Raw genomic sequence first — 15,886 nt, 5'->3', positions numbered from 1 at the left:
TACACAGACTAAAAGGCAAAAAATAGCTAAATACATTATAAAGCAAAACAAGATGGGAAAACTTGACCTAACTTGATCTAGTATATATAAAAACTTATTACATCAATAAGATACTTGTGATTTATAAACCAATGCTATGGACTGAATTGTGTCCACCCAAAGTTCATGTGTTAAAGCTCTAACCCCAATGTGACTGTATTTGGAGACAAAGCTTTTAGGAAGTAATTAAGGTTAAATGAGGTCATAGGGTGGGATCCTAATTCAATAGCATTGGTGGCCTCATAAGAAGAAAGGAATCTCATTCTGCATGTAAGGACACAGACGGAATCTTTAGGATGTACCTGCATCCCTGAAGAGGGTCCTCACCAGAACCTGATCAGGCTGGCACCTTTGATCTCAGACTTCCAGCCTCCAGAACCGTGAGAAAATAATTTTATGTTGTTTAGCCATCCAGTCTATGGTATCTCATTACGGCAGCCCAAGCAGACCATAAAATAGAATAAATAGCCTCAAAACAGATCTACACAAGTATGACAAAAATGGTATTACAAATCGCCAGAAAAAGGAGTATTGAATTAACAACCTAGGACTGACTATTCATTTGAAAAAATCGAATTTGAATCCCTAACTCACAACATATCAAAAATAAATCCAAGGAGGATTAAAAACCTAAATGTGAAAAGCAAAACTTGAAGGCTTTTAGCAAAAAATACAGTATGAGACAATCTTTATAGCCTTAGAGTGGGGAAGAATTTCATAAGATGAAAAGCTTCTTCTTAAGAGAAAGCACAAACCATAAAAAAAAAGTGGTAAATTTCACCAAATTAAAAATGCAAACCTATTGTTCAATAAAATGTAAAAATACAAGCCACAGACGGAGTAGATATTTGCAATGTATATTACTAAAATGAAGGATCTAGAATTTCTAAATGAGCTTCTATAGATCTATAAGAAAAAGACATTCCAAATGAAAAATGATCAAAATACATGAACAGGCCATTCACAGAAGAGGAAATCCAAATGGCTGAGATACATAATACACAAACAGATGATTAGTTTTACTAGAATCAGGAGAATGCACCTTAAAACACTGAGATTCTATTTCATACTCATGACAATAACAAAAATTTAAAAATCCAATAACTCTAAGGGTTGCGGAAGCTGTGGAAAAACAGGAACTGAGTTAGAGGTATAGTATGTAGGAGCATAAATTGGTACAAATCCCTTGGAAAACATTCTTCAGTATCTAGGAAAGATGCTTTTTCACCCAATGCATCTTTTCTAGGTATGTACTCTAAAGTACACTCTAACATGTATGCAAAGGAGATATGTATAAGAATGTTTATTATAGCATTTTTATATGAAAAATGAAAATCATCTAAACGTCCATTAACAAAACAATAGCTGAGCCCATTGTAGTACAATCCTACAATATAATTTTTTTTGAGACAAGGTCTTGCTCTGTTGCCCATGCTGGAGTGCATTGGATTGATCATGGCTCACTGCATCCCCAAACTCCTGGACCCAAGCAATCCTCCCATCTCAGCTTCCCAAGTATCTAGGACTACAGGTGCATGCCACCACGCTTGGCTAATTTTTTATTTTTTATTTATTTATTTTTTTCATAGAGATGAGGATTCGCTATGTTGCCCAGGCTGGTATCAAACTCTTGGGCTCAAGAGATCCTCCCACCTCAGCCTACCGTTTTACATAGCAATGAAAATGAATGAACTACACCCACAGAGGTATCCAATCTTCTGGCTTCCCTGAGCCACATTAGAAGAAGAATTGTCTTGGGCCACACATAAACTACGCTAACACTAACGATAGCTGATGAGCTTTTAAAAAAATCTCATAAAGTTTTTAAAAAGTTTATGAATTTGTTTGGGGCCACATTCAAAGCCGTCCTGGGCTGCAGGTTGGACAAGCTTGAACTACAGCTGTGATATGGTTTAGCTCTGTGTCCCCACCCAAATCTCATCTCTGGTTGTAATCCTCAAGTGTCGAGGGAGGGAAGTGATTGGATTAAAAGGCAGTTCCCCCATGCTGTTCTCCTGATAGTGAGAGAATTCTCATGAGATCTGATGGTTTTATAAATGGTAGTTTTTCCCACACGCTCACATGTTCTCTCACTTGCTCTCTCAGGCCATGTAAGATGTGCCTGCCTCCTCTTCCGCCATGATTGTAAGTTTCCTGAGGCCTCCCCAGCCATGCAGAACTGTGAATCAATTAAACCTCTTTCCTTTATAAATTACCCAGTCTCTGGAAGTTCTTTATAGCAGTGTGAAAATGGAGTAATACAAGCTATGTCTCAACATGGATAAATATTGAAAACAATGAATCAAAAAGAGCTTCAGTAGGACCATACGAAACCATTTTAGAGAGCTTGAAATATTGAAGTCAATACCATAATTAATCACAGATTTATACATAGAAGTGATGTGGAAACACACATGGAAAACACAGTAATAATTCAGGATAGTGAGAAGGGATGAAAGGAGATGGGGAGAACTAGGGAGGGGACAGAGGGAGCTTCAACAATGCTTTCCTATTGTCTTCTACATCTAAGCAAGTATGGCCAAGTGTTAGGACACAATAGAGCTGGGATGTGGACTCACACATGCTTTTTCTATTATTATTTCACTTCTGCATGTTTGAAATACTTCAAATTTTGAAAAATAAAAAACGTAATGCCTCCAAGTTACATCCTGAATTTGGGGGCAATCCAAAACCTGAGTGTATCCTGAGAGCAATTTTTAATAAAACTATAAATTTTAATAAATTTAATCAAAATGAATAGAGACTAAATCCACCAATCATGATTATCCATCATTCCCACTGCTTCTGCTCCTTCATATCCTCAGGCCACAGAAAAGCTGATAAACCGTATCTCCAGGACACCAAAGGAAGCTCTGGGAAGGAAACGATGTTCACATAGGAGAGAAGCAATCGAGGACAATTCAAAAAATTGTTATCTAAAGGTTCAGCTGAACCTGCCCTTGTTAAATATGCTTGACAAATAAAGAAATGGCAGAGCAAATATGCATAAATACCACAGAAAGGAAGGAGGAAATGAAACAAAAGGAAATGTGCAAAAGACAAGTGAAGAAGCCACAGTCTGGAAGAAAATATACTCCCAGCAGTGGATTAAAAGTTTTCACAGTAAATGATTTATTGCTACAAGAAACTAAGAACAGGAAATCAACAAAACAGAGTCACAAGCGATGACAAGGAGACGGAATGAGATTAAAAAGGGAACTTGCAGAGTTTAGGAAGCACAGCGATCACCAAAACACCTCTATGGAAAAATGAATAAATTAGAAACAGTAAGAAAAAGAGAGAGAGCATTGCAAACGTGAATAGGAACACTGAGGAATGGTTTCCAATAATTATAAAGAATCAGAGCTCTTTCATTTTCAGAGACGGGGTCTTGCTATGTTGTCCAGGCTGGTCTCAAACTTCTGGACTCAAGCAATGCTCCCGCCTGTGTCTACAGCTTAAACAAAAAAAGACAAGGACCAAAATTTAAATAACAAACTAAATATTGTTCCCCTGATGTTAGTCATCTTATAAAAATAATTCTGCCCTTGCTCACAATATTCTTCTCACAACTTTTTGGGAATTACTTTTCAAATCATATTATTTTTTAAAATTCAATAAGAAACAACTAGTTTTGTTTCCTTCTTTCCGTACCTCATTCTTGATCCAAAACAATTATTACTCAGCATGGTAAAGTGCTTGGCACACAACAAGAAGTCATAATAACAACAATAGCTATAACTTAAGTAGCATGTATATACCTGGCACTGTTCTGTTGTTCTTTATTATATACAGAACCACGTAATCCTCACAACCACCCCTATGAAATAAGTACTATTATTCTCTTCAATTTCAATTAACGAAACTGAGGCACAGGGAAATTAAGTAACTTGCCCAAGGTCATATAACAAGTACCTGTCAAAGCTGGGATTTGCACCCCGTCATCTGGCTGCAGAGCCTGAGCTATTTATCTCTGCAAGAATATTTATTCAATGCGTGAATGAATGATCAGCCACTCTATTTACCCAATTTGGTCCCAAACGACTTCTGGCTCCGATGTCTTCTATTAAGGATGTGGGGATGATGTTCAAAATTAGATATAAAAATTCCGGTTGTTTTGTTTTTCAAATGAATCTCACTGCACCTGCACAATACTCAGAGCTCCCAATTCTGGTTTTCAACTGAAGGCCATGTTAGTTCTCAAAATCTCTATAAATCATCTTACCCACCCCTTCACCTTTCATCTTCAGACACAGGGTCAGTTAACTCCCTCCTTCCACGGGCAAAGAAGTGTTGTCAAAACTCGGAAGAGGTCAGCCACAAAGCTCAATGGAACCCTATCCTCAGGCCAAGGCAAAAGAGAAGAAACTGGAATTAACAAGGAATACGGGATCCCTCACCAAGTCCAAGGACTTACCTGGGAGCAGGAAGGGGCAGCAGAGGAAAGTAAGGAGTAGGAGGAGAAAGGTCGACAGAAGAGCAATGAACACAGGCTGCAAACCTGGGTTTATGCAGGGCCACGAAGCTTGGGTGGGACCCAGGAACAAGACTGTTATAGTCAGGGAGACAGACGTCTGTCAGGTCCAAGGAGGGACTCCATCCTCATCAGTATCCCAGTCACCCGGGGAGAGAGGCTGATAAAGCCCAGGCAGCTTTTCAAAGTCACTGTAACCAGGATTCAGGATCAGGCTCTAGGCCTGGCAGAAAACCAAGCAGAAATCTGATCAGATGCCCAGTTAAATGGACAAGCATGCATGGGGGGCATCCCCTGGGATGCCAGTACTGGGCTCAGTTCCATGCCCAGGAAGGACAAGATGGAGACCCTGAAACTCTTCTTGGACCCGTCTGAACTGGCCTGAATCTGTAGCTGTCCAGGGACAGAGGAGGGAGGGCTACACCTTCGTGTCCTCTGCTGCATGGATGAAGGTTACCATCCGTGTGGAGAAGTTTGGCCATGGTGAGGTATGCAGAATCTCATAAAACCAACTATTAAAGGTGGCCCTTGTTTATTCAAAGTACCTACTTAGAAATCCTACAAAAGAAGGGATGCCCTTGTCTGGAAGAACCTTTGCAAAGACAACCTTGTCCTTGTCAATCTTCTGAGGTGACAGCATAGTGAAACATCTCTTTCCGATTTGCATTTCCAGGAGGTAATGTCCATGGGCCTCACACTGAGCTCCTTCTTGAACACGTCAGATTTTTATTATTATTAAATTTACCTAACAAAGAAACTACTTAAGACGAACTGACTTTAAAAGAGAAGGAAAAAATGAAAGGAGATAGGAAACAAGACTTAATACACAAGCAATCATTCCTTAAAAGATAGAAAATTCCCCCTTTGAAACCAAATTTGCATATTACACGCACCTGTTTTAAAGAGGAAACACCACAAAAGGTACACGTAAAGATGGGCAGAATCAGCATGCATTTACCTAGAAATGCCCCTCCGAGGACTTCCTACATCTGTAAAATACTCTCAACAGCGGCCACTGCCTACCCCAAGCACCCAACGAAACATGACACTTCCCCAGATCTGTATCTTCATTAAATTCTACTCCTTCTCCATCTCCATCTCTTTGAAAAAGACAAAAATAGTAAATGAGGAAGATGTGGAGATGAGAAGTAATGTTAATATTTACAATAGGTGGCCACACATAACAAAGACTTAAGTTTGCTATGCTAACATAAAGGACCAGTGAAAAATAATTTTCCAACATCTGATTACTGCAGATTCAGTTGCTATTATTTGGAAGCTGTATTTATCCCTCAAGAGTCAGAAACCTAAACAAAAAACGAAACAAAACCACGAAGGAAAACTATGGTGCGGTGTGTGTGAGAACACACGTGCACATGCGCACACACACGCACTGACACACACACACACACGGTACAGATATTGTTTTTAAAATAATGTTCATTACTGAGTCTTAAGGTACCTCACTGTATTTAGCAATGACCTACAGACTCCCTTCTGGTCCTCCCAAAGTCAAAACCCCTGGTGTCATCTCTTAATGAAAAGCTGTCTTTCTCATGATCCTGCCCATCAGCCCCTTCCACAACCCCCACGATGCAGAAGCTGCCTGCCGCAGGGTGCTTCAGAGTTTGTTTTGTTGTTGTTGCTTAAGATTAGGCCATTCTTTTTAATTGTGCGATGTTTCCATCCAGTGCTGATTCCCTAAGTCTTGTGTCCGCACCGTGCCCACCCAGGAACACAACTTCCTCGGGGCGTGGCGTGAGTAGCGATAAGACTTTATAAATGAATATGTTTTCACACCAAGTTTGATGACATTTGGTCTGTAACAATTTTCTTTCCCTTCATTTAAAAGGAACGAAGGAGAAAACAGAAGAGCACGCCTGCAGTGCGCGGCCGCGCCGCGGTCCCCTGCGCCCGGCACCCACGCCCCCGCGCGCCGCAGGACCCGGCCCCCCGCTCCCGGCCAGCGCTCCCCGCGCCCCGCGCCCCAGCCCCGGGCCTTACCGTGCGCGGGGCAGCCCCGGCAGGCCCAGTCGGGCTGGAAGCCGCCGCTGGCTCAGAGCCGCATCCCGGCCCGCGGACGCAGGGGGCGCGCGGCCGGTCCCCGGAGGCGCTGGGTCCAGGCCGAGGATGGTTTTCCGCCCCGCTCCGCTCCGCTCCGCATTTAGGAGGTGGGAGGAGCGCGCGGCGATGCGCACAGGAAATCTGATAGGTGAGGAGGCCGGCGGGCCGCGCAGGGCGGCGCGGGCTGGGGGACGCGCGGGGCGGCTCCGGGAGGCGACGGGACCCCCAGGCCGGCAGCCTGGTGAAGAGGCAGGAACTGTCTACAAATGCTCCGGCTCCGAAGCCCCGAGGGAAAGAGCATCTTTCACGGAGCACCAGGAATCGACGACGGTGGAATTTGCTCAGATCCCCTGAGGCCGGTTCTTTGAGTTTCTGTCTGGCCCTCCGGGAGAACCGTCCCAAAGTTAACTTTGAAAACACTCACAGGAGAGGGAAGGCTGTGGGGTCCTGCGCTTCTCAAACCCCAGATGCCCCCGGAAAGAACACCGCCCCCCACCACCACCACAACCAGATCTTTTTAAAAAGAGATGCTACCTTCACAGCAAAAGGCCTGATTGTGAGGAATGAGCCAAAGTCATGCAAGGCGTGGGGCGCTATGGGACTGCGCAGTGACGACCCAGTGAAGTAGATGCCTTGACGATTCCCATTTCACGGATGAGACGACTCCGGCACAGAGAAGTCAGAGGGCCTGTCCTGGGTCACACAGCCACAGGCGGCCCCCAGGTAAATGAATACTGATGTATCACAGCCATAGTGCGGGGGTGGGGGAGGGGTCGCAGGAGCTGAAGCCAGTGGGACCCCACCTTTCTCTGGCAGGAAAAATAGATATATATTTATGTAGACAAATATACATTTTTTAAGGGATTGAGAACATATTATTCAATTCAGTGATCTTCAACCCTGGCTGCAGTAAAATCTCCTGGGAAACTCTTAAAAGTCCCAATGCTCAGGCGCCTACCCCAAGCCCAATGAAGCTGGCTTATTTTCCTTAATGTCATAACTTCAGCAGCTTCAGAGTAGTGCCAGCCCTTTCTTCCCCACGGCTGACATGTGATCCTTCTTGCACAAAGATGACGTGAGCTAATAGGGAAGTGGGGAGAGACCCCCCCCCCCCCCGCTCCAAAAACAAATTAGGAACATGGAGTCCAGAGCCTAAAAGGTGTAGAATCGCTTCAGAGAACGGACAGGCCTCGGAAGCTTGAGCGTCGGGTTGGAGGGAAGCCTATGAGGGGTCTGATGGGGAGGAACGCAGCCGTGGGGCAGCAATCACCAGCCGGGATTATTAAACTCCCACGCGATTCTGCACGTGGCTTTGTGCAGCTCCCGTTTCCTGGGGTAACCATACGGGCCTGGCACACTCACAGCTGAGCAGGGCCAGACAGGATGCCGCCTCAGGCAGCATCAAGATGGGTGGGTACCAGCCCAGAGGCGACAGGAGGTGAGCCTGCCTGCCTTCCAGGGTGCCCCCTGCCCTCTCCCTCCCAGTCCCCGGTTGCTGTTCTCCCCACTCCCTTCCCACCCTTTCCTCCTTTCCCACCCAGCACCTCCTGCACCAAGAAGCACATCAGACCTCTGTCCAGCCACGGACACCTCAATTGAGCCGGCACCTGAGGGGCTATGACATGGGGCAGGTGTTTTTTTAATAAAGGTGGTGGGAGAGGAGGGTGCAGGACCCAGAGAAAGGGCCCTGGGAGACTGAGACTTAGAGCTCTGCTCTGAGGGGCAGGGGGCCAGTCTCAGCAGGGGCCACAGAAGCCAAGCCTGGATACATGTCAATACCGACATATAAATTACATTTATATGTTAAATGTAAACAGTTAAAATACATTTATTGCGCTCCAAGTATAAAAATCAGGGAATCGTTTAAGTAGAATTTCAGCATTGGGTGCTGGTGGTGGAGCTGGAAGCTTCTTCCCTGAAATTGTCCTGGGGAGGAGGGTCCTCCATTTTTTGTTTCCAAGACCAGAGTAATTTAATTATACTACAATGACTTCTTCATTTGAGCAGCTTGTTTTCAATTAGGCTAGTAAGTGGTATAAAAACAAGGATAAGGGAAACGAATTGGAGGGGTAAGGGCCTCTGCATGGGGACAGTGTTCCAGCTGAGACCCCCATGGTGAAAGGGCAGAAATGAGGAGGGAGCATTCCTGGCAGATGAGATCACAGCAAAGGCAAACACCCTGCACCGGGAATGTACCTGCTCACTGCTTAGCACTACCATGTAGAAAATAGGCTGTAGGAGAGGGCAGATCATAAGTCAATGTGCGCAAATTGCTTAGCCCAGTGAGCACCACTGTGAGATGGGCTAGCCATGGCCTTGGGTCTTGGAGATACCTGTCAAGAAAGTGAAAGCATCCATCCATCCATCCTAGGCCAGAGCTCATGGTCTCAGGCTCTGAAATTGGTCTTTGCTAAACTGTATGAGAGGCCGAGGCAGTGGCCCAGGCAGTGGTCCGCTCTGTCCCGGTCACCGTGGGGATGGGTCTCACCTGTGAGCCATGCAAACTTCTCTCCCATGGGAGAAGGATTTGCAGAGGTCGAGCACCTCTTCCCCATATACCTTCCATCACCCCACAAGGCCCTCCAGAGCCTGGTACCAGTGACTGTCAGTCAAAACGTGCAACCTTCCCTGTGCTCGCACACTCCTGTTTGGTTTCAGGGTTCTTAACCTCAGCACACTTGAAATTTTGGGTTGGATAATTCCTTGTTGTGAGACTGTCCTGTGCACTGTGGTATGCTTAACAGGACCCTTGGCCTCTATCCACTGGATGCGCACCCCTGCACACACACACAAGTTGTGACAACGTCTCCAAACTTGCCAAATATCCCATAGGGAGCAAAGTCACACCCAACTGGGAACGGCTGCTCTCGTAGAAAGGAACGGGACCCAGTGCTCCACAAATAGCTACAGAAAACATTTATCCATGACAGCTCCACGGAAAAGGGCCGCTTATCAGAGATTAGAAGACTGTGCCCCATGATGGAGCTGCCGGTCAAAGTCCCCTGCTGCCAGTCCTGCGCCACATGAAGGAGCCGCTGGTCAAATTTCCCTGCGGCCAGTCCCTCCCTCCATGCCAGCCTTCAGGTGCTCCTTCCACAGGCCTGGCCCACGTCATTTCAGGACCTGCTCCTTCCCTGCCCTCTGCCTGGACCAAGCCTCTCACGGATATTCATGGGACTCTCCTGGACTTCACCAGATCTCTGCTCAGAGACCACTTCCCCTTCCCTGACGCCCTGTTTAGTGCACACACCCCCACACACACCTCCGTCCCCTGCTTTTGATCCTTCTGGCTCAGCATTGCTACCTGACATTTCGGGGTCCACTTGCTCATTTGTCCATGCTCTGTCTCCCCTGCCAGAACGGGACTTCAGGGTGCACCACTGCACCCCAGCAGAGGCCTCCGCCTGGCACACAGGGAATGCTGGAGCAATACTTGAATAAGTAAGTGGAGGGATCAACCGATGGCATCCATGGGCAGTGGCTGGGGAAATGGAGCAAGCGAGGACTCTTTTTTTTTTCCTTTCATCTATCTTAAGACCCACTACGAGGGCCTTTTTCTACCACGGGGTTTGGTTGCAAAATGTGCAAGCAAGTTCCTTCTCCCCTCCTGATCCAGGCTGGTGATGGTGGGAGGCGGGAGAGTTCACTTGCTCTTCACTCATCTCGAGGAAGCTCCAGCCACTACCAGCGGAAAATTCCTGCATTTCTGATTCAAAAACCTAAGTGGAACGAGCTTCATGGCTGAGATGTCCCAGGGACCCTCATGAAAAGTCAGAGAATCATCAGAGGTTCTTTGAGGCCTGGAAAATGATTTTCCCAGAGAAGTCACAATACTAATTTGAATGCCTCTGCCTGGAAGGCTTTCCAGGCCCACAGCAGTTTTCTGAAGCATGAAACAAAGCTTTCTCTTGGAGCAAAGTGAAGGCTGGGAGAACAGAGTGGGCCGGGGAACTGGGAGCTGAACCCTGGAGGTAGCAGCTGCTGCCTGGAGTCTGAGGTGTGTGCCGGCAGTGTGGCTACTGTCCTGGGGCCCCTGGGAGCCGCACCACTGCCTCATTGAGGGGATATCCTGCCCATGTGGGCTATTCTTGCCCCAACAAACAGGCTGACTTTTCCTCAACTGGGGGGGAGCCTTCATTGGGATTGCAGAACATGATTATGACCACCACCCCTCCCAGGGGGCTGAGGAAACATGGCCCAAGCCAGGGTGGCCCACGTGGTTATAACATGACAATTGTGCATTATACGGATAGGCAAGGCTGTGGCCAGTTGCACCCTATGGGTTAGGATGAAGGTGGCCCCTCATTGCTATAAGTAGGTGGGACCACGCCTTCCCAGATAATGAAGGAATTCACTCTCTGAATGGGACCAGAAGAGTCTACGCTGGTTAAGAGAAGTGCAGAAGGAGGCTGTGTTTGGATGGTCCCTGGTCATCTCTGAAAAAACACAGCCCTCCAGCCCTGAGGCCACAGAGAAAGTACAGTAACCAGTTTATAAGCATGCATCAGTAAGCTTTCCATTTCATATTTTCATAGAAGTTTTTAATTTGATTTTGGGATTATTCCTGAATAATGCAATTTTATGACACATGAAAAACCAAGAACACTTGAAAAATGATCATCACCTTTCACTGTTGAGCTGGCTTCTTACGCAAAATTCTTGGCACAGTGCACCCCCTTCCCCACGGCTGTGCCTTCCCTGACATTTCTAGTGAGCTCTGGAGCATGTAAACCTAAGCCAGTTCTAAGGTCTCTAAAATAAAGGTCCATCTGGAATCTTCGGCATGGAAGTTCCAAGCCAGGGAGGAGATGGAGCGGTAAGAACATGTAGAGTTTGGTCAACTTGGTTTTGCAAACTCTTACTCCGTACGTAAGCTCCACCCCTCAGTTTCCCCACCTACACAGTGGGCATGATAACAGCGTTGTTGTAAAGCTTATAGAAAGATGGTGCAGCCAAATGCTGGAGGACTCCTGTGGCACTCTGTGCTTTCTTTTTGGTAACACAACAATTCTCAGGCTTTTTGTTTTTTTTTTTTTTTTTTTTTTTTGAGACTTTGTCTCACTGTGTCACCCAGGCTGGAGTGCAGTGGTGCGATCTGGGCTCACTGCAACCGCTGCCTCCCAGTTTCAAGCGATTCTCCTGCCTCAGCCTCCGGAGTGGCTGGGATTACAGGCACCTGCCACCATGCCCGGCTAATTTTTGTATTTTTAGTAGAGTTGGGGTTTTATCATGTTGGCCAGGCTGGTCTCGAACTCCTGACCTCAAATGATCCACCCACCTCGGCCTCCCAAAGTGCTGGGATTACAGGTATGAGCCACAGGGCCTGGCGAATTCTCAGGCATTTTTGTGTTTGTTTGTCTTAATTTCTGTCTTTACTACTAGCCTCCTTCATGTATCTCACTGACTTCTGTTTCCACCAATGTCTATCACAGTTCCTGAGATATAGCAGGCACTCAAGACAGGTGTTAAGTGAATAAACAAAGTGATGCATTAACAAATAAATTGTTTAAATGAGTGACTGAGTAAAACTCAACACAGAACCTACACATAGTGAGCATCCACATAATAACAATGGCACCATTCCTCTTTAAAACATATGATTTGATCTCTTGCTTTTAGACCACAAGGACTTTAGATAGTCCGGTAAGCTTGGTAGGAAAGTTGGTCACTTTAAAGTCAGTTTAATTTATAGTAATATTGGGAAAGAGGATCTATAAGGCAATCTCACTTCCAAAATGCAAACAAACAAGTGAAAACCACTTTGCTTTGGTCCTTTTCATATTTCTTCCAGAGAAGGGAATAAAAATTTCTATTTAAAAATTTGGGATAAACTAGGCTAGGTGGTGTGCACCTGTAATCCTAGCTACTTGGGAGGCTGAGGCAGGAGAATCGCTTGAGACCAAGAGTTCCAGAGCAGCCTGGGCAACATACTGAGACACAGACCCTTAAAAAAAAAAAAAAAAAAAGGCCAGGGGCAGTGGCTAGCCCCTGTAATCCCAGCACTTTGGGAGGCTGAGGCAGGTGGATCACTTGAGGCCAGGAGTTTAAGACCAGCCTGACCAACATGGTGAAATTCCGTCTCTACTACAAATATAAAAACTAGCCGGGTGTGGTGGTGCATGCCTGTAATCCCAGCTACCTGGGAGGCTGAGGCAGGAGAATCACTTGAATCTGGGAGGCGGAGGTTGCCGTGAGCCAAGATCGTGCCACTGCATTCCAGCCTGGGCGACAGAGTGAGACTGTGTCTCAAAAAAAAAAAAAAAAACGGGCGGGGGGGATCTCTTTTGTAGAAACAGAGTCTCACTATGTTGCCCAGCGTGGTCTTTTTTGATTTAATTTTTTTGTATAGACAGGGGTCTTTCTGTGTTGTCCAAGTTGGTCTCAAACTCCTGGACTTGGGTGATCCCTCCCAAAGTGCTGGGATTACAGGCATGAGCCATCACACCCAGGGTCTCTTTCTATCTGTTGCTAGTGATCCTGACTTCTTCAGAATGCAGCATCCGTGGACGTGCCATGTTGCATGCAGCTAACCAGTGCTTGGAGAGACTGGACTTAAGCTCTTGTTTTCAACCCAGACCCAAGGAGTGCCTGTTCCTTTGCAGAACTGCCTAGTACACAGAGTTAAACGTCGTGTAGCTTGTATGATTGGGAAGGAAGCAGAAAGTAGAATTCTGAAATAACAGAACTGATTTTTTTTCAACCAGCATGGCAGCTTTTCGTGTTAGGAAGCCTTCAGAATCATTTCCTACCCTCTCAAGGAACCCATTCTTTAGAGGTACACACCGTTCCTGTCAGAGAGGCTATCTTCCTAGTGCTAAATGATTTTTTGATGCACTGAAAATTAAATTCACACTCAAATTTCTGCATTTGAGGAGATTTTCCTGTACGCTGAGCTCTGTCAAAAGAGATATATTGAAGAGAGGGTAGTTCTGGGACCATTTGCAAGAGAGCGCATTGATTGGAAGCCTATACATTCTGGAGTGTTGGCTTAATATGTTGATCATCCTTTGAGGTGGGGCACAAGGAAAAATAAACTATTTCTCCTTCAGGAACATACAGTGGCATAAGAGAGACCAACTTGGTGATAACTGATCATAGGATTAGACCAAGGTGCAGAAGCAAACAGAACCTCCATAAAATGTAACGATGTCTCGTGCCTGCAATCCTAGTGCTTTCAGAGGCCAAGGTGGGAAGATGCCTTGAGCTCAGGAGTTTGAGACCAGCCTGAACAACACAACAAGACCTCGTATCTATGAAAAAATAAAAATAATAAAATTAGCTGCACACCTATTTGGTGGCACACACCTGTGGTCCCAGGTACTCGGGAGGCTGAGATGAGATCATTTGAGCCCAGGAGATCAAGGCTGCAATCAGCTGTGATCATGCCACTGCCCTCCAGCCTGGACAACTGAGCGAGACCCTGTCTCCAAAAAAAGTAAAATTAAAAAAAAAAATTAAAATATGATGGAGTGCAGAGGAAAGGTCAGTTGATTCTCACTAAGGGTTGGACTTCATTGGTGATTTTCTGTCTTTTTAAGAGTTAGAAACTCCTTTTTCAAATGAAATGTGTATGGACCTCCAATGTCTTAAGCCAGGTCAGAGATGTTTTGTTGGGGACGGGGGCTTCCAGCCCACTGAACACCCCTGTCCTGCCGTAGCCCCAGAGGTACCACCTTGGGCTCTGCCCAGTGCTGCTTCAACACCTCCAGATGGGAGGAGAGGGACCTTTCCTTCTAGTTCTAACCCCCACATCAGTCAAGGGAACCCTGTACAAAATGCTGAGAAAGCCAAAGAAAGTCAGAGTGCAGGCAGCTTCTTGTGACTTACTGCGGGGGCTCCTTGTGTCTCCCCTCCTCCTGCCTGTTAGACTTCTCCTTGCTGGCTGGGCCCACGCGTGGATGCACGGGTGCGGAGGATGGGAACCCAGGATCACTCAGCAACGTGCTTCTTGTCAGCTTCCTGCAAAGGGGAGAAATCACGCGTCAACCAGAAGCTTTTAAGTGAAAATTTGAGGACCTCCTACCTTCACCCACCAGAATGCTGCAGCTTTCAAAGTACTTTCTAGACAATGTCATTCAAGCTTGTGATAATCCCACTGGGTGGGAGGAGTGGGAGGTGTTATTATTTCACAGATGAAATTGAGGTTCGTTGGTGACTGAGCACCTCTTGTCACCTTACTGTCCCATGTCCACAATGGAGATGCAGGAAAGGTGCTTTGAACTTTGCTCAGCACCTAGTAAGCCCTCAGTGCACATTAGCGCTGGTCATTCGGTAGTGACCCAGGAGCTCATCACTAGGAAGTGGCGGACTGGGAACCAGGATCAGACCTCCAAATTCCCCCCAGGACCTGTCGCTCACTCTGCTATTTGAGTGTCCAGCCCAGAAGCATTTTCGGATCTCCAAAATAAAGTAAAAAGTGCTAGCAATGCTTGGTGAATTAGTAACACTGTGATGTTGGCCGGGCACAGCGGCTCACGCCTATAATCCCAGGACTTTGGGAGGCCGAGGCGGGTGGATCACGAAGTAAGGAGATCGAGACCATCTTGGCTAACACGATGAAACCCCGTCTCTACTAAAAATACAAAAAATTAGCCGGGCGCGGTGGCGGGCGCCTGTAGTCCCAGCTACTCGGGAGGCTGAGGCAGGAGAATGGCATGAACCTGGGAGGCGGAGCTTGCAGTGAGCTGAGATCGCACCACTGCAGTCCGGCCTGGGCGAAAGAGTGAGACTCCATCTCAAAAATAAATAAATTAATTAATTAATTAAAAAATAAAACAACACTGTGATGTTAAGGCCCTATTTTCCAGGATTTATCATGATTGGTTTTATTGAGTAAAGCCTGGGCAAAAGACTTCGGTGTCAATTTAGAAAGACTCATTTAAGTATCTTTTTAGAAGTAATATTATGTATTATTATTGTTGTTATTATTATTAAAGTTCTGTGCCAATCGTTATTCTAAATGTTTGACATTTCTTTCTCACTACAATTTTGTGAGGTAGAGGCTGTTATTCTCCCATTTTACAGATGAGAAAACTGAGCCACAGAGGAACCAAATAATTGGCCCAGGTAAAGCAATCTCCTGACAAACAGAAATAGCCTGAAGTTATAACATGCGCATATTCCTTGTTAGTGCACCTAATTTCTCCCCCACTTTTTGGGCTGACTTAGGACTTCGTTGGTTTTTGTTTTGGTTTTGGTTTTGAGACAGAGTCTCACTCCATCACCCAAGCTGGAGTGCAGTGGCACAATCTCAGCAGACTACAGCCTCCACCTCCAGGGCTCAAGCAATCCTCCCACCTCAGCCTCCCA

General features: G+C 46.0%; 2 protein-coding genes and 1 long non-coding RNA gene across 4 annotated transcripts in view; 1 reads left to right on the top strand and 2 right to left on the bottom strand.

The window, feature by feature from the left end:
• Positions 1-6,681, bottom strand: part of B3GALT5 (beta-1,3-galactosyltransferase 5) — a 60,359-nt gene extending 53,678 nt beyond the window's left edge. Inside the window, exon 1 of the mRNA XM_063803641.1 lies at positions 6,518-6,681. The gene's annotated coding sequence lies outside the window, so the exon portion shown is untranslated. The remainder of the gene's footprint in view (positions 1-6,517) is intronic.
• Positions 1-15,886, bottom strand: part of IGSF5 (immunoglobulin superfamily member 5) — a 246,295-nt gene that overhangs the window by 183,089 nt on the left and 47,320 nt on the right. Inside the window, exon 2 of the mRNA XM_054675296.1 lies at positions 14,405-14,536. The gene's annotated coding sequence lies outside the window, so the exon portion shown is untranslated. The remainder of the gene's footprint in view (positions 1-14,404; positions 14,537-15,886) is intronic.
• Positions 7,038-15,530, top strand: LOC112206653 (uncharacterized). 2 transcript variants are annotated; one of them, XR_010154518.1, is made up of 2 exons: positions 7,038-7,300; positions 9,508-15,530. It is a non-coding gene; the product is annotated as an uncharacterized LOC112206653 (long non-coding RNA). The 2 variants fall into 2 exon arrangements; XR_010154517.1 differs by having other exon boundaries at positions 7,230-7,300; positions 9,322-15,530.

This window comes from Pan troglodytes, chromosome 22 (genome assembly GCF_028858775.2).
Source record: "Pan troglodytes isolate AG18354 chromosome 22, NHGRI_mPanTro3-v2.0_pri, whole genome shotgun sequence".
Taxonomy (NCBI): Eukaryota; Metazoa; Chordata; class Mammalia; order Primates; family Hominidae; genus Pan; species Pan troglodytes.
The sequence above is the reverse complement of the archived record's forward strand: the minus strand, read 5'-3'. Positions and strand labels throughout refer to the sequence as shown.